This window comes from Strix aluco, chromosome Z (genome assembly GCF_031877795.1).
Source record: "Strix aluco isolate bStrAlu1 chromosome Z, bStrAlu1.hap1, whole genome shotgun sequence".
Lineage (NCBI taxonomy): Eukaryota > Metazoa > Chordata > Aves > Strigiformes > Strigidae > Strix > Strix aluco.
Window position 1 is genome coordinate 23,422,994 of NC_133971.1, and position 19,124 is coordinate 23,442,117.

The window sequence follows — 19,124 nt, forward strand, 5'->3', positions numbered from 1 at the left end:
AAAAGCAGAGTGCCCGAGGTCACATCTATTGACTCAGGTCTCTCAAACTTCTAAGTTTACCAGGCCAAAAATGGAGGGAATAAAAGAATAATATGGTTGACTTACCCAAATCTTCTAGGAAACAAACCCAGCTGGCTCACTTGGAATAAATGCTCCTGTGATGGTGACAGCTGAACACAACCTAAGTAAATAATGCTCCATCTTCATGTTTACTACCTTGGTTGCTGTTATTTTCTTTTCTTTGAAAAAAAGAAGAGCCCCCAAAGACATGACATATGAGACACTGTTGTCAGCCTGCTACAGGTGGGCAACTGCACCAAAGGCTGGAAATGGCTCCAAGATTTCTGTGGCGGAACCTAAAATCAGCCCCCACACCAGTCCAGCTGTCATTGCAACACTCTTCCCCACCCTCCACTGTTTTGTGGTTGCACTGTGAGCTCTGTAAGGCATCTTGTAAAAAAGCAGGTCTGCCCTCACAGACCAGTGTTAAGAGGGGAATAGAAATGGACATCCTGTGGGTCAGCTATAGCCTTCATATGTCGCTACCCCGTTGCTGAACTCAGAAACTCACAGCTAACAATGCAAGGGGGTGAAAAGCACAACCTGTTCTGTTTTAAAACCACTCTCTGTGTTGTGAAGCACATTAGGGAATAACTTGAGGCCACAGGCTGGAGACCAAAGTGTCATGACTTCTTAGACATAGAAACAGCCCACTGTCCTTATCTTATATGTAGAAATTACACATTGTACATTCTTACTAATATTAGCACATAATATAATTAGCACATACTTATACTGCCAAGTCCCTGCTTTCTTTCAAGTGGATTTCTTGTTGAGCTGTTATTATACATTTTTACCATACTCATTATTCAGGCTTTTGTTTAAATTGCTCTGCTTTACCTATGTATTTCTGTCATGCAACAGCTGACACATAGATGTGTCCTGTTGCTTCAAAACCCCAGGTGTCTCTAGTATCATTAGGAGTCTTCCCAAAACAAACCGGGAGCTGCTATCAAGTTGAAGAGGAAATGGAGAACTCCAGTCCCGTCCTTTTCTGTCTCAAACCTTTGTGGCAGACAGATGCTCTGGGGAAGCTGTACAATGTGTGCAGTTCATCAATGCTTTCTCTGACTCTGTTTTTTATTTTCCATATTAGTCTTTTTTTGCTTGTAAGACATTTTTAGTTATTCACCTAAAGCAGAAGTAATTTTCAATATTGAAAGCAGCTCATTCGTTATATTTTTAAAACATTTTTGTAAGAGCTCCATCTTCCAAGCAAACATTGAAGAAATCAGGAGCTTTTCCATATTGCTGCAGTTCACATTCTGTCTGATTTACACACAGAGGGCACTGTCAGCCTCATTTGTCCTTCCATGAGAAAAAGTGACTCAAACGGCTTCACGTGTAGTAAAAGTGTAATGAGCAGTGCAAATGAGACTTCTTAGACTCTCTGAAGTCATATCAGACAAGACAAGCCTGTAAAGTGAAGTAAATGAAAATCCACAGGAATTTCATACAAAGCAGAGTTGTGCAGTGACAACTCTACAAACAGACTGGATTCTCAAGGATATTTCAGGCCTCTGGTAAAGTAGCATAGGATTTTCAAAAGCATCTCAGGGACTGATCTTCATATGCCTTTTTCTGTGTTAGTACTAATTGTTAGTTGCAGTCTAGTAACAAATCAAACAAAGGAAGGACCAGCAGGAAGTGAGTTCTGCTCTGATATGCTCGGGTGTGAATGCGAAGTAGCCTTGTCACACCCACGATGACAGGATTTTTTTGCAGTGTGTCCTACAGCACCATGAACACATGAAGGAAAGATGGCTGCTGCACATGACAGCCTGAGGTGTTGGTCAGGAGAAAACTCACAGGTACCTCTGTCAGATTGTTAGCTGCTCCAGATGGGGCAAGAAGAAAATCTAGAGCTGACCCAAAGGCTGAGTGTTTTTCCTGGGCACTATCATCTCTCTGTAGGCTTTTGTAAACTGTTACCATTTTGCATTTTGTCAGTACACACTCTTACTCACTGTGATCTTAACTCTGACAATGCTAGGCATTCTGCTTTTTTTTAAAAAAAAAAAAGTTGATGACTAACTGCCATGTTAACATATCCAGTCACTGCGAGTTGGGTGGTCTTTAGTGCTGGTACTTATTCCCCCATGTTCCCTCAGGATGTCCAAAGGAAAATGGGAGTGCCCCCATGTGTGCCATAGGCTGGGTTGTGAATCTCCAAATAGAGTGTGGGAAGGGCAGGAGTCTTCTGTTAATCAGTGATTACTGGGAAAAGACAAAACCTTTGCAGTGCATTATGATGGCTGAATCCCTGCTCCTCAGATTGTCCCACTCTGCCTTCTACGTAGGAAACAAGCTCAGGACACTCCTTGCCTGATCACCCCTTTCAATTCAGCCTGGTGTTTCCTACTGGACCAGAAAGATGTCTGCTTGAGCGCTTGCTTAAGTCTGCCCTGCCCTGGTCAGACAGAGCAGTATTTGCAACAACTAACCATAGAAATCTGCTGCAGGCAGCTGGAGAAGACCACTCTCCTCAAGCTTCCCTGTTTGTATCAGGCTCATTGTGGGCTTCTATCTTCTGTTACTGACCCAGAAGGGAGGATGCCTTCGTCTCTTGTGCATCTCTTTAGCTCTCTGTGTCCTGGTTTCTGACCTGTGGAGAAGGGATGTAGGGTCAGTGTTAAAGGCAGCATTGCAAGTGCTGAAGCACTGTTGAGCAGGGTGCAACCAGATGCTGTGGTGAAGGACTGGCAGAGCAGAAGGACCACAGTCTAACAAAGGTGAATTTGTTCTGAAATCATCTCCAGAAGTGACAGAAATCTTACGACAACATGCAGTGGTCCCACAAGTAATTTTTGGGGATACAAAGCCCTCTGCATAAGCCATGAGAGGACTCTGCCTCCTTATTTGCTAACCCCCAGCACGGCACTTGTCCACTTGTCACACCGGTTGTCTGCATAACCTCTACTTGTCACACTAGTTGTCTGCAAGTCGGACCACTTGTCTTCCTGCGGATAGGGAGGAAACTGCCACCCACCTTGCTGTTGTTGACTTCCAGTCCTCATGGTTGGGTGTCTGGAAGCTGTGCCTGCCCCACAGACCCACCTCTTGCTCTGCCCTTCCAGAGCATTGATGTCCCACCAGGGAACCCACCCTTTGTCCAACCCATTACTACTGACTTGCAGGCACCTGTCTCTCAGCAAGCCCTTTTCCCCAAAGAAGCGTGTGAGCCAAGACTGAGTGGGTCTACTCGTGTTTAGTTCTCTGAGAGGGGACTGGAGGAGTGCTCCAGACTGACACATGGATGTTTGGAGTGGGAAGCTGGGTCCCTGGATTTTCTGTGCTTGTATCTTTGACTCAGGTGGAGGCAGTCTCAGTGAAGATCCAGCTGTCTGCCTGCATGCCGGAAGGCTGCCTAAAACAGGCTCCTCTCACAGCGGTACAGAGGAGGCAGTGTGGGACACCACAAGGTTCTGCTGGCATTGCAGCTCTTCTGGGACCTTCTGGGACTCCCAGATATGACTCCCTGCTCCAGCTGACTGACGAGGTCAAATCTTGCTTGCGTCACAGCAAATGAAGACTAAAAAGGAAGATGTTTCTTTTAACTCACACTGCTGTCTCAGGGGGCTGCCTTTTACAAGCTACTGGCTGTGCAAGGAATTCTTCCTGACTCAAAAGTGGTTCTAGCTTAACTTCTTGCACTGCAGGAACTAGTCTGGCATCTGGCACACATTCTTCTGAGGAACATACCTCTGAAAAACACAGCAGTGTATTCCTGCTGTGATAAGACATTGATTCGTGATCTGCATTTGGCTGGTGCCAGCCATGATCAGCAGGCCTTGGAGGAGACAGGGCTGGTGTGGCAGTGGCCTGATCCTGCCCCTCTTCCTGTGATGCAACCAGTCCTGATGGACATAAAACCTATGTGTGGTCAAAAGCATCATTCTTGGCCTTTCTTGTCTTTCAGTCTCATCCCAGCTGCTCTTGTCATAGGTCCTTAGCATATGGCCAACTTTCTGCTAAAAACAGAAGTATTTTCTGATTGCCCCTGTCTCCTTCCCAGCCTGTTCATTACCTCCCAGGGCAGGTTCCTCCTGCTGGGAGAGCTGGGGGATTTCACAGGGGTGCTGTTTCACCTTTGTGTTTCAGCTGGCAAAGCTTCTGGCACAAGATCAGGCTCATGGCTGCTGGTGGGGGCTGATGGAGAGCATATGAGCACGCTGGCACACACTGCTCAACTGGTCAGAAGCAAGCAAGCACGGCCAGGGCACAAACTGTAGGGCCCTGACTCATTGATTGTTTCCTTGCTGTCTGGGTCAAATGCAGGGCAGACCTTGGCAGCAGAATCAAACCTCTCAGCATGAATCCCAGCTCACCTGCCAGTCCTGCACAAACAGGAAACAGCCCTTGCTCGTGCCACTGATGCGAGTCGGTACCTGTCTCTTCTCACAGAGGATGTCCCTGGGAAAAGCCAAGCTCTGCTCGTTGCTGCTTGAAGATGTGAGGTCACTGGTTGTCCATGCGTTTTCTGTGAGGTGGTGACACCTGCGCTCTCATGTAGCTGTAATTTGCTGTGAGTGTGGGACCTCTCTTCAAGCAGACAAACAGGTGTTTCCAAACAGGAGGGCAGCGATTTCTTTCCCTCGTGTTTGACAACTTGTGTACCTTGTTTAACAGTCTACTGGCCCAGCCAATCTTTCCCTGCAGAAGACTCAGTTCTTGGGACATTTGGGATGCTTTTGCCTTTGGCCACTGTTTTTGTCCTGCTGGTGGCACTGGTGTTAATGGGATGGCAGGCAATCCAGCAGGCTGCCCAGTGGTTCAGGAGGGGAGAGCATGAGCTTCAGCCGAGCACCATGGGCAGTAGTTTCCCTGGCACTGTGGCCTGGAATGAGCAAATTCCACATTGTCACACAGCCTGATAGGGCTGATAAATGGTCATAGCACAGACAGGTAAACAGAGGTTAGTGGGTGGCCTGCTGTCACAGAAGAAAGTTTACATTAGGTCTGGGATGAGGATGTGATATATTGTTTTCCTCTGCCTACTGCATTAATGACAGGATCCTGCTGCCTCATCTGAGCATGCAGACCATCTGTGAGGAGAGGCTTAGAACCTCCTGCAGGTGTGCATGCCAACAATCAGGGCTCTGCCTCCATGCGTTTTATGCCAAGTGAGGAATAGGAGGAGAAATGATCAGCAATAACACCACCTCACAGCGGCAGTCCCTCAGCTGTGCAGAGGCAGGGCAGTCTGTCTGTCTGCCCGCCCAACCTGTAGCGACCAGCACAGTCCTGTTGAGTCAATACCAGCAGCTCTTCTTCCCAGAGAAAATCTTGTTTTCACAGGAACATGGGTGCACCCTGCTCACTGCCGTTCCAGTGCAGTTACTAATACAGGCAGGGAGCTAAAATGAGTTCATCTAAACTTGCAATTCTTTGCTGAAGTGCTGGTGACATTACTAGGCTAGCTGAGCTCTTTGGCAGTGCATATGATATGAACCAGAAACCTCTGATGCTACAGCCCTGTGTACAACACGTTGATGGTAATAGGGCACAATAGCCAAGCAACCATGTCAGAGGTTTAAGAAGCATTTTCAAACCCTCTTTTTAATTAATGAGTGCAGACACAGCATTGACCTGGGGCTGCTCCTAACAATGAAGAAGTGAAGAAAGAGGTGGGGGAAGAAGGTGGGAGGAGTGTGGGTTTGGAGACTACTTTCTCCTGTTGCCACAGAAATGCATGAGAGAAAAGGAGAAAAGCAAAGAAACAATGAAAAGGAGTTTGGAGAAAGGAAGGAGGGATCAGAAATGAGAATGAAGAAGCCATGTAAGACAGGTAATGGCTTTCAAACTGTGGCTTGCAGACTGCTTCCAAGTGGTCTGCAAAGTCAACTGCAAAAACAAGTCCATGAGCAATTCACCAGTCTACATAGAAGTTATGGCCAGAAGAGTCAGTTCCTCCACTGCAGAAAGGACACAAGCAACAGGATTGAAGACCATCAGTGAAGAGCAAGCCCCTTCTGTTGCCTGACTGCACATGATGTGCCTGGTTTTAAGGCCCACAGAGTGTTTGTTTAGAAGGCAGTTCTCCAGGAATTCCTTAGTGACATAATTTGTGAAAATGTAACTATTTGATCTTGAAACGAGCATGCAGCAGCCCCAACTCAGAGGCAAACAGAGCACTGGTTTGAACCCTATGACCTGTACAGCCTCTGCCCTGGAGGTGTTTGGTGGCCCGAGGGGTACTGTGGGGGCATATCTCTGAAGAGCAGCCCAGCCCCTGGCAGCAGCCTGTGGACACAGCAGGGTCCAGGAAGGTGCTGGTCTCATCCTCAATGTTGCCAGTGCTTTGACTCCAGGTCCCCGAACTAAAAGTGAGAAGATGTGGGAGCAGGGTGTCATGTGTTTGACCGATATGGATAGAGGCAGACTCTCCCTTTACTCCCTGGAGTAATTATTTCTTCCATTTAGGGTTCTCCATCTTTAGGAGTCTAACACTGAACTCTTAATTTTAAGGTATCTGCTGAGTTGCAATGACATGACAATGATATCTTACTGAAAATAACAATAGCAGAAGGGATGGCAATCTTCCCCAGGCAAAGTTAACGCTGCTACCAAATTCCCCTGCTGCATCACAGGCAAACCCGGAAAGAACATTACTTTTGGCACGAATACACTTCCAGATTGCCTCCATTATACTCTTGCGCAAGCATTGTTGCCATCGTAGCTAGTAGCATGTGTTAGCCCATTCAAGTTTTGCAAATGTTGGCATAAGGAAGACGAGGAAAGGAAACCTCTGGGGCATTAAGCAGTCAGCTTGGAAGGCTGATATTCTCCCAGCAGCAGCCAGGTCTGTCTCCTTCTGGAGTGATGAAACAAGGCAGGGAAAAAATGTCCAACTGAGGAGATGAGCAGAGTTTGCTTTGGCGTGCACCTCACTTACTGTGGGAGAACCAACACCCAGAGAAAATGCTGCAAGCACATGGTGAGCCCTCCCATGATTAACTGCAAAAAAATGCTGATATGAGTAATGTTGCTGTTGAGATCTGTAGTTGTGGACAAATCAAGAAAGTCACGGTTGTCACAACAGATAAATTGCAATTCTTATTGGCCTATATATAGGCGTAGGAGGGGGGCACATATATGCGTGTGTATGTATATACCCCACATAGTAAACACATGGTGCTGTACCTGTGATCTCATGCAAAAAAGTGAAAGAATAGTAAATTGTGTATCTGTCCATCTGCACAAAACAACTGAGTAGCTGTCGTTTGGACACAGCTACTTTGATTAGCCCAGCTGGAGTGAGCCGTCAGATCTCCATCGGAACAATTCGCATTACATTATTTTATGCTGGTCGAGAGCGTGTCCCTCGGGGTTCGTGAGACAGCCCCGGCTTCACGCGCACGCATTTCCCTCCTCGTTTCTCGAGGCAAGCACTAGCCCTGGCGATGCCGAAAACATCCCCATCAGCCCGTCCTCACTCAGAGCCGCGCGGCCGCCGCCCCCCCTCACCCACGGCGGGTTTTTGCCGCCCGGTGTGTCTCCTGCGGGCAGCCTTTGCTCCCGTTCGCCTTCGCGGCGGCCCTGCGGCGGCGCCCCCGGGCCGGGGGGTGCGGGGGGCGGCGGGTGTGCCATTGCACACTTCCTGCGGTGTGTGTGACCAGCGACCGTTTCCGGTAGCTGACAGGAGCCGGAGGCCGCCTCTGCCTCCTCCGGCGGGGAGTACCACCGCGCGCACACACACGCACACACACACGCGCGCGCACGCACGCACACACATACATACATACATACGCACGCACACATACATACATACACACGCACGGGTGGGGGTTGGGGGCGGAGGAGGAGGAAGAGGGCGGAGGGACCGGAGCAGCCCTCCCTCCCCAGCCTCCAGCAATTATCACCCTAATCACCCCCCATGCAATATAAGCGGTATTGCGCAGCCTCCCCACCCTACGCTCCCGTGGACAAGCACCTGCAGGTACGTGACCCGCCCGGCGGCGCCGTGGGGGGGTGTGGGGTGTGCGTGGGTTTGTGCATCCAGCGCTGCCCGCCGCGGGGGCGGGCGGTGTTCCCCGTATCTCCCTTTGTGCGCAGCGGAGGGCTCTCCGGGAAGCTTCCCTGGGCAGATAGACCCTCCCCACCCCGACACCCCCCGGCCTTTCCGTGGGGCAGGGGTCGGTGTGCACCCCCGTGCTGCGCGGGAGGTGCCGCTGCGGGGCGCGGTTGGGGTAGGGCTGCCTGAGGGTCGGGGTTTGGCGCAACCCCCCATTGCATCCTCCTACGAGAAAAAAAAGCGACCCTTCCTGCCCGCCCGCCCTCCCCGAGCTGAAATAGAGGTGGGAGGGGGGCAGCCGGGGAGGCTGCGGTTTGGGGACTCGGGGTCTGGCGGCCGAGCCGCGGGCAGAGGGGCAGTGCCTGGCCGTATGGTTTGGGCCCCTCCCGGGGGGAGTTCAGCCCCCAACGCCCGCCACTTCCCACGGGAGGGCAGGGGGGCGCCGGGCTGAGGGGGGCCTCTCGCCCCCAGCCCGAGCAGGCAGTGGGGTGCGTGCTGGGAAAGGCAGCCCCTTGCAAACTTGGCTTGGCACTGAGACGAGGCAGGAGTGATAAGGGAAGCCAGAAATCTGTGAAACAAGCTTAGAAAAGATGGTTAAGTGCAAAGGAAAAGAGTGAAAACGGTGGAGAGATCTATTGAGCCTTCTGCAATTTAATTCCAGCTGTCAGAAACAGAGCTGCTTTCCAGCCAAAGGAATAACTATGTCACATACGTTAAAACTCACCTTCCATCTACAGTGTTAATGGTTATAAATATCCCCTGAACACAGCTGTTATTCAGTAGTACTAGATGTAGAGTAAGGCTGCTTCCATTCGAGTCAATGAAGATCTGTCATAGAAACAAAACAATACACCAGGTAAAAATGAAGTCTTTTATATGCCTGGCTTTCAACATTTGAATTGTTAATGTGTGAAGTTTGTTTTTGCCTGCCTGCTCTGCCATTCCCCCACTGTCCTTCTCAGAAATACAACCTCTGCAAGTAGTGCTGCAATGCTAAAGCTTCACTGTGAACTGATAAGGACAGTAATGGCTTTCCTTTTTTCTGTTGATCTGAAGAGAAATGGGACCAAGCCCTTAGCGTGCTTGTTAGCAGCAGTGAAAATATGTATCAATCAAATGATTACATTCCTTTGCTGTGTTCTAGATGGCAACTTTTCAGGTCAGGGACTAGACTTGTTTTCCTTAACTTTTTTCCTTCTTTAAACAGAGTAACCCCAAAAGGTCTTTTCAGGTCAGGAGTGACCAGTTCCTGTTCCCCCCCCTGAGTGCCTGTTTCTGTCCCCTCCATATAATTCAGAGCTCAGACGGACAGGGCTGTACTCATGTGGTACTGCAATTAACCTAATAACTCCAGCCAGCACCCTGCTAGGGATGCATGCCTGACCCACAGCACATGTGCCTCGGTTCAGACTGCTTCTGACTGACTGGCATTACCAGGAGACGACTGAAATCACCTTGCGGGTCAGATCTGCCAGTTGTCTCAGGCTGATTTTTCAAATGTCGTTTCAGGCTTGGCTAAACCTATTTTTGGCCACTTCTAAAGCCACACAAGTCAAAGTTGGAAGTCATGCAGTTCATGTGCTTACCTGCTGTCCTGTACTGAGCTATGCACAGGACCTGGCTAAGTGATACCCAGAGCTCCGCTTCCCCTTCTGCCTGTGGCTTTCAGCAAAAAGCTATTTTTTCAACCCTATGCTCCAGCTCTTTGAAATCATTTATAGGTAAACTAACAAACCAAACTGATTAAAAACCTTGCACCCAAATGAGTAATAAAGAGGTAAGAATTGGCAAAAAGATACTGTGTGAACTAAGTATTAACAGAAAGTGTTTGCAGGGATAATAGATGGTCTTGCATGCAGTGTAAAGCTTGTTGTGAGAGATATGCTGTGGAATTACTCTTTCTGGTGTTGTCAGTAACTCAAGAGTGTAACACAGGTTGTCTTTGTATTCCACTAAAATAGCTAGGTTTCCAGGAAGTAGCCTGAAACTTATAGAAAAGCTTTAACAGCTCAAGTACTTCTCTAGCCATTGTTAGCAAGCTGGTGTTTTGTTTTGTTTTTTAAGCAAATATATTTTGATGTTGCTCCTGTACTGATGATGCATTTATGCACTGTTAGTCCCTGTACTGCACCAGGAAGTTTCATATAACTGAATTTACTGGAAGTTTCAAAAGTACAGTATAATTCTGTTTCATTCATGCAATGATAATGAGTTTATAGTCACCGAGTTCCCAAAGAGGTAGCAGATTGCTTTGTTAGCAGTTCACATCTGGCAGTCACCAGGTGTACCTTCATTAAGTGGCCACTGAACCTTGCCTTGGTGCCAGAGCAAGTGTCTACGTGCTTCAGCTCAACGGAGGCTGTTGGAGTTTCACCAATACCATCTTTTGGTATTTTCAGTCTCCCGACCTTATGCCTCTCAGCCTCCTTTCCCTGATAGTTATAAAATGCAGACAGAAGAGGTCTGAAGGTCTTAAGTGTGGCCAGACCTGTAATCCCAACCTTGGCACTCATTTCCACAGTGCCACTGTTTTTCCAAATCTGCACTCTGGGAGTGATAACCTATCCATGCACAGCTCACAGAGGTGGTGTGAAAATTAACTACTGTTTGTTTGTAAGGCACTTCACAGAAACATATATGGCAATTAGTCCTCTTGAGGATTGTTATGCATCTGGTAATTCAAGTGTAACTAGCTGAACATAAGGCTCTGCTTTCAAAGGTTATTGCTGCACACCTTTCTGCGAAGTAAAGTGGGGTGAGATGAAGGTTAGTGGCTTGAAGTAGTGCAAACTTTTATCAGCCTTTCTGGTTCCTTTTCTGTGAAAAATATTCAAAAAGGAGTGTTAATTTGAGTCAAACATTTCTGTGATGGAGCTGCATAATAGTTCAAAGGAACTTGAAAGACTTACACCTTAGCAGTATTAATAATGAAGGTGACCTATAAGGCACGGCTGCTTCATCTTCACTTACTTAACCTTGGCTAGGATTTGTTGATTTATGAACTTTATTTACTAGCAGGGTTGGTGAATTCTTTTGCAAGACAGAAATTACAGCGTGCCAGTCCTCTTTTGTTTCTGTGGTAACAAGTACATGGCACAGATTCTCTAATGAGACCCTTGGCTGGCCACTGATTGTCTGTGTTTTTCTGGTTTGTTAATTCTGGGCTCTGAAGTAAATGAAAGGTCTTGTCCATTTGACTGTCAGAACTCAAGCAGTCAAAATGGAAACAGACATAAAAGAATAGATGACTTCAGCATGGTGAGAATGTACTGTAATTTAGCCTTGGTCATACACACATGGATGGGATATAAGTAAATAACTTTCAGTATTGTGTTTTCTTCTGAGAAGGGTATGGTGAAAAAGATCCATCCCAGATCTTGGTTTTAGTTTGAGCTTTGTGTACCTCCTCTGTGGCTGATATGTGTGCAAAATAAGTTATTTTGCATCACCTGGGGGCTCTTCTCAATTACAGGTGTTCCATATTTTCTGGTCTGCCAGCTTTTATCACAGTCCTTGTATTACTGGGCAGTTTCTTCATATTGCTCCATTCCCTTTTCTTATATATGGCTTAACAACAGGCAGAATCTGCTTTTTTCACCTGCCTGATGTTAGCTCAGAGATATCATATGAGTCCTGTTGGACCCAGGCATCTTAGGGTTTTAGTCCTGTGAAGAGTTACAGGAACAAAAGTTGGGTTTTTTTGTAGTGCAAAATCAGAGGATTAGATTCATGGTATTCACAGTGAGCGCTGTGACCTTCTGCAAGTTTTTATTTCCACTGTAAGAGTTCAAAGTAATTATTTTCCAAAAACAGTCACTGTACCTAAAATATTTTATATGTCTGATTTATAAAGGCTACCTAAGATAACTGGAAGAGATAAGGGGAGGGAAGAGGTGCCTCTTCCTTTTTCTCTCCAGCTTTGTTTGATTAATTTTCCCACCCTTTTTTGTATGGTCTGCCCTCTTATTTTCCTCTGATCTTCAGTAAAGTGAGTGTCTTTGGTCAGTATGGACAACCAGGCAAAAAAAACCTCCAAAATATTTTTTAAAACCAGGAACATAAACATATAGCAGTGGGCAAACATCCAAACACACATGTTGCTTAGCTTTGGCAACTGGACTAGTTAAGCAGTTTTCTTGAATCACCCATGCTATAGCTTGAAAGCTTTATTGTTTGGTGCTTTTGCCTATGAACAGCTGCATCTTAACGAAAGCAATAGATGAGAAAGGTATCCATGATATAATTATCTTCTATAGCAGTTTTATTCAAAATATGTGTAAAGTTGCTGGCAACTGAATTTAGTAATTTCAAATTTCAGTGGCTATCCTTTCACGGGTTAAGGCTGGAGAAAAGAAAAACCACTGAAGGTCTAGTACACATTGAGTTTACATTGAAATCCTTTCTCCTCCCTGCCAGAAGCAGCCTCTAAATGACCTCGGTACTTAACTGCTATTAACCCATCCTGCCTTAAAAATTGCTGATTGGTATGACAAACAGAATAAAACTCATTGGGAGAAGTGGTGGGTTAGAAATCCACCTTAAAGGGGAAGCTGTGAAGTGACTAACAGACACCACACACCTTATTTAGGCTCCTATCGTGTTCTTTAGAGGTAGCAGTATTTTAAAACAGTGTTATCTCCTGTGTAGAAGTGTGCTGGCTTGCGAACAAGGGAGCTGGGGTTGTTGAAAGCTGTTGTTGGCTCTGTTTTGGCTGCCAGTGTCAAATGCCATCCCCTGCCCCTGCACACACCCTCCTCCAAAAAAGCAGAGTTTCTAATATGTCTCTGCGGAACCCAGCCATTTGTTTTGTGGGTGTAAATTTCCACATGGTCAAGGGCTGTGGTTTACAAAGTTGTTTTGGGAAGTCACTTAAGAGTTTGCCCAGTAGTAACCCAAAATGAAGTGCTATCATATTTTATAAATACATAAAGATGTATCATATAGAAATATTAATTAGATACTAATATAAAATTATGTTTTTATAAATATATAATATGTACATATACTTGTACTACATATATTTTGGTTTATATTGGATTATGTATTCTATATTTAATATACTACATAATATCTAATATTAACATGGTATATATTTTTAATTATACATTATTTTAATACATATTCTGTAGTCAGATGAGAGAGAAAAGATAGGTCTCAGAGAAGGTGTCTGACTTACATGATCAGAGTGCTGTGGTTCTGCTGGGATCTCTCTGTTCCTGGTCCTATCCGGTATTTTCCCAAATGATACAATGGAAAGAATAATGCATCTCCTCCCCTATTGCACCTGCGCAGAGCATGAGGCTGGAAGGAGCTGCAAAGATGTGGGAGCACAGAATCAGATTTCAAAATAATCTCAACAGGTTGGAAATCTGGGCTGGAGACGGCAGGGTGTGAGTTGTAAAACACAGGGTTCCGCTCTGTGGTAGGGTTAGAGAAATGTTGAAATTACAAGCTGGGTAGCGATTTTTTAGCCAAAATTTTTTTTAGCAAAAATGCTCTGTAAAAGGAAAGGGAGTTACTTTGCTCCATGGCCAAGGTGAATGGGACAGGAAACAATAACTTTCAGTAGGAGGGAAGGTCAGAGCTAGGCATCAAAACGTGTTCTCTAAGGAAAAAGGCTCACAAAGCTCTGGGGTAACTTGTGAGGATGCTGCTGTGGGAAGTCCTCGCAATGAGGTTAAATGAGTGTCTCTCAGTGGGGAGAGAGGAACTCAGTCTGCTTAGAAGGAGCCCTAATTTTTAGTGATTTTTCTTTCCTGATGAAATCCTTTGTATGTAGGAAGTTTTTCTCTAGAACAAGAGTATAATGGACATTTCCCAACAGGGCTGAAGACAGACAACCAGAAACTCATTTTTTTAGTAGGAAATGGGAAGAAGATGGGAGAAAGGGTGCCTATCCGAAGTTGTGACTGCAAAGCATTACTTTGTAATGTAGAGCAGCATGACCTGGTGTGATGTGTGGAGGGATGCCAGTGACATGAAGAGGGAAATGCCGTGGCAAAATTAAAACTTTTCAATTGGTGTATCTTCAGCCTTGTCCTTGTCGTGGTGCCAATATCTTCCTAGAAGTAGTCCTGGAGCACGAAAGCACTTGAACAGTTAGCAGCCTCTTCCCTTTTCTGAGCAGTGTGGTAGTATGGCATTTACACCTTAGCTGGGCTACAATCAGGTATTTCCATGTAATTGTGCACAGCAAGTTTCCAGAATGATAGCTGAAATTGGGGAAAGATGAGCTCTTGGTATGTGCCTGGTGTGGCAGTGTTTTAACTTTTCTATTTGTCTCCTCTCCTCAAACCTGAAGCTGCAGACTGTAATTTCTATACTTGTGGTGTCTCTGCAGTCTAACTATGGAAGGGAGAGGATGTATTTATGTTCTTTGCTAAGTGTTCTCCTGAAGCTGTAGAAAAAACCCTCATTGCCCTGTGATAGTTTGCAAAATCCACTGCAACACACCATAAGGAGGCAGCATATTTTAGCTGGTAACACTCCAAATGTCATAGCTTAGAATTTGCAAAATATTGCAGGATGGAAAAAAATTAATGAACTAGCCTCAAAATGTAGAAGCTGACACTTTTTTAAATCTGCGAGATTTTGATCCTTGCTGTTGAGCCAGTTTTGCACAGAAGATGTACTTGCTCGGTGGAATTCTCCAAGTGGATTGTCCCCTACAGCACCCTAGTCATCCCAGGTCATGCCACTCTATGCTGTGAGGTTAAATATTTGCTCAGATTTTATTGTAACTGAAAGCTTCTTATAGAGTCTTTTTTTTGTGTTTGGGACGGTTTTTGTGTTAGGAAAGTGAGTATTTCCTGTCTGAAATTTAGATTTCATACTGTCTTTTTTTTAGCTCTGTAAAGGAGAAAAATCATGTTTGGTTTTTTAGTTAAAACATATTTTAACCTTCTTATCTGCAACTGTAAAATCAAGGGTGCCTTTTAAAAACTGAGCTCTTACTCACAGACTCAGCATTAAATTTCTTAGACCCAAGGGCAAACATTTACTGTGCAACCAGTAAACTACAACTGAAATTATTCTGTAAAGCACTTGACATAGTCTGTGCCAGATGTGTGAATCCTAGCAATTTTAACAGACTTGATGAGTGTTGATGACAATTTTAAACCATTTAAACCATTTAGGTTTACCATTTCCAAAAATACAGATAACTGTTATGAATGAACATTAAATATCCACCAACAGGGAGATAATTTCCAAATCTTATAGATTTCAAGTTACATCTCAATGTAGATTCTCCTTACAATTTTTAAAATTTGTGCCCGCCAGTCAAGGTATGCAAAAAAACTCTCATACAAAACCTCTTTCAGTTAGATCATGTTTTCTGCACAAAGCTTCATTTCATAGCAGGGTATAGCTAAGAACCCCATAAATGGCATATTTTTGCTGAACTGAACATTAAGAATTAAGCAATGTAGGAGACTGCACCCACTTTGTCTGACCTGATGCCTGGCATCAACCTAACAATTGGGCACAGTGCTTTGCTGAACAGGCAGTGTAATTTCATTGAAATACTGGTGACTGAAGATTGTTTTGGCCGGGAAGAGGTGGGTCAGATACTTTGATTTTACAAATCTGTCTATCTGAGGGAGAGAAGATATTTATTGTGCGGGTGAGTGAAGAAAGCCAGAAATTTATATATGCGATATATATAAATCCACAGTATGTAGATTTTTCCCCCGTCTTACCATAAATAATCTTAAGGGTTCAGTCCCATAATGTATTAGACATTACAGTGCAATTCAGCAAAACACAGGTGAATCATCCTCCCAGAAACAGAAGCACTAATCAATTAATGCTTGCAAATTTTAATTAGTTCCAGGCTTTTTTTCCCCAAATTGTTGATGAGTATATTTTTCTTTCAGCTAGTACTTTTGTCTGGTTAGACAATCTATTCTGAAATGATGAGACTGATTTCAGTATGGAAATGTACAGCAGCCCTTCTTAGTAATGCATTCACATGTATGGAAAAAGACTGTGTGGCAGAGAAAAAACACAAAAAATTTGTAAACTTGGATTTACAGTTTCTTTTGGACTGCAAGAGAATACATTATATCGAGCATTGCAAGTAAGTCGTGTTTTGGAACAGCTCCACAAGATAGTAGAGCATTACTGGAATAAAGCATCAGGCAGTTCATATGGAGGGTGGTTATTCACCCAGCTCTTTATTTGCAAGAAACATTCCACACTTTAATTGAGCTCTCTTCAATATGCTGCATCTGCTTTAATGCACTGTGTTTGCTCTCTGCATTTGAACAGTCTCATAAAGATGGTCAAAATTGGCTTTGGTCTAGCCAGGAGTCAAGGAGAAATAGCGGGTTGGAGCCATATAGTGAAGATATGCACTGTTAACCATTGCAATTTAATTTTTTGCCTCTGTGTGTGTTAACATTCAATACTTTACTGTTGGATAGTTAACTCCGTAAAGCTAAGTGACCTCTTTCCAGTCAGGCATCTCTAAAACTTGTCTTCACCTCTGCTGACCTCCTAGATACTGATTAAACTGTTCAGCTGTGTTTGATTAGCTTAGTTTACAGACCATTTAACTGGTACAGAAGTATTTACATGGGATAATACTGTGAAGATTAAGATGGGGGAAGTAAAAATCTGGAACCACTTCAGCAGGTTTTATGAAACAAAAGAGGTATGAATACAGCGTGTGTGCATTTTAAAATCTCAGGGCTTGCCTTTTGGGTTCAATGATTTATTTTTCTTCTGGAGAAGAAGCTGGTCTTCCTCCTTCAGTGGAGGGCAATGATTTCCTCATTGCAGCAGTTCTTCTCATGGCTGTATCCTGATGCCAGTGTTGTGCCCATGGCTGTGAGATTCACACTGGGCATGAGGGATATGCTTTTAAATAAGATAAGAGCAGAGCAAATTGCTCCGTGCTTTACTTCGTTAGTATTGATGCACTATCACTGTGCTAGCACAATTAAAAAGTGGAAAGTCTGAGTGAAGACATCTAGGCATCAGCTGTTCAGTGTCTTTCCTTGGCTGCTTCCACCTGTGAAATTTACTACTTGCCTACACTGTGCAGTGTTGAAAGACAGGTTTTCTTGTTCCCACTGGCATAGCTGGGGTAAATTTGTAATATTATATCTGTCCTTTTCATAAAGTGCCCTTTTTTCCACTGCTAATGGTTACTGGGCAGTGATCTTCACTGATGTGTTCAAAGGGAGTTGCCAGTCTTTTTTTTTTTTTTCCTCTCTTGTTTTTTTGGCAGACTGTAGCTCTTTGGAAGAAATTGGGATGACCAGTTCATGGTCATCCCAATGCATTTCTTACCCAGATTGTTCATCAGGAAGGACTTCATTGTACCTCTCTGTGAGGAGATGGAGGAGCATTTGTGTGTGGCTTTTAAGACTCTTGTGTGGAGGAGGGAGCTGGAGTCTTTGCTCAAATGTGGTTTTGCCCTGGCCCCCACAGATATCATTGTCAGGGTTTTGGGACTGGGTTGGCAAGTCAGTAGGAAGGCCTGAAAGACATGCTTGGTTGCCTTGATGGTATTATACAAATCTTCCTGTAAAATGAAGACAGCCTTCGGTAGCCTTGAGGAGGTCAATAGGTGGGGGATATCCTGACTGTGCAGAGGGACCAGGGCTTTTGTGTGGATGAATCTACCATTTCCCTGGGTTTTGTGAGGGTTGTCCATCTTGCACAGTTTGGAGGTGCAGTGAGTTTCCTGCAGTCTTGCACGGGACTTTTGTCCAGGGCTGATGTCCCAGGAAATGTGTTTCTGGGGCTGGGTTAAGCAGAGGTCTGCAGTGCTGGCAGGTGTAAAAGCCTCTTCCCAGCTAACTGGTGACTGGAAAGTTGAAACCAGGCCCCTGTGACTAATGCCGGAGCCTTCTGTCAGCAAGGTCCTTCTCATATGGTGGGAAGGTCTGCTGTTCCCATTGCATACAGCTTTTATGTGAATTAATACTTACTGTCTAAGACATGAAGTATCTTGTTGAAGCTTTAGTGAAGGTCAGGTAAATTAAGTTGTATAGGTCGTTTTCATCTGCTTGATTCACCTTTCCTCACTATTTAATGACTACTTTGAAAGACTCTCACAGCCATCAGGGGTCTAGAAGCTTTCCCTTATGACTGTTGGGGAAGTGTAATCCTATCCAGTTGGATTTAAGTGCAGCACCACTTTTTAGTCATGCTCTGCTTGTGCAAGATACTTTCTCAAAAATAATAGAAGTGTATCACTTCTGCTGTATTTATAATTATACTATAAGGAAGTCAGAAGGACATCAAAGTAAAATTTTTGCTGATATGACATGCTATTTGAGAAACAATGTTTTTGTTGTGTGGGGGGTTTTTTGCTGGTTTCAGGGGACTGACAAAAGAAGACAGCATTACCATTTTTTGCATGGTTTGACCCATTAGATTGTTTGGTAGAAAATATTTGAGTAGGTGGCAAATTGAATTACTTTTACATTTTCAAGACACTTAAGATAGAAAATAGGAAAGACAGCACTAGATAAACATGCTGCATATATAATAATATTACTGCCAAGGAAATTTAATTCTGTCTTCAGTGATGGGTTTGGGCAGATGTGTTGCCTTCAGCTAGAGATAAGGTAATGCATTCAGTGCAGTCTCAAGTAAGTAGGAACAGAATGAAACTGATATTTTGCATTAGTTGTGTATTATTTATTGTATCTAACAGTGTACAGCAGACACCTGATACTACCACCATCTGCCTGGTATCAGATACTGGATCTGCATGTGGAAAGGGTGAGGTGGTGCTCTCTGGACTTTCTGTAGAAGAGTTGCCTCAAAAGCTTTTATTTTGTAAACAACTACTTTGCTAGTGCTTTTCTGGGTAATTTCTTTCTTTGCTAGGGCTGTAGTTCTGTCATTAAAAATAAAGATTTGTATTAGTGGTTGGCCACTAGTGTGCAATGGTCCCAGTATTTTATCTCAAGACAGTGAAAAGCAGTGGTTATGATCAGCTGCTGTAAGAAACCAATACTCCTGTGGTCCGAGGGTAGGAGACTAAGGGAAGACAGTTTTGGGGTATTCTGGTATCAGACTATACTGTGAA

At 44.6% G+C, this 19,124-nt stretch overlaps 1 protein-coding gene across 1 annotated transcript in view; it reads left to right on the forward strand.

The window, feature by feature from the left end:
- Positions 1–7,847: 7,847 nt before the first annotated feature.
- Positions 7,848–19,124, forward strand: part of KIAA1958 (KIAA1958 ortholog) — a 60,307-nt gene continuing 49,030 nt past the window's right edge. The window contains exon 1 of the mRNA XM_074812681.1: positions 7,848–7,999. The gene's annotated coding sequence lies outside the window, so the exon portion shown is untranslated. The remainder of the gene's footprint in view (positions 8,000–19,124) is intronic.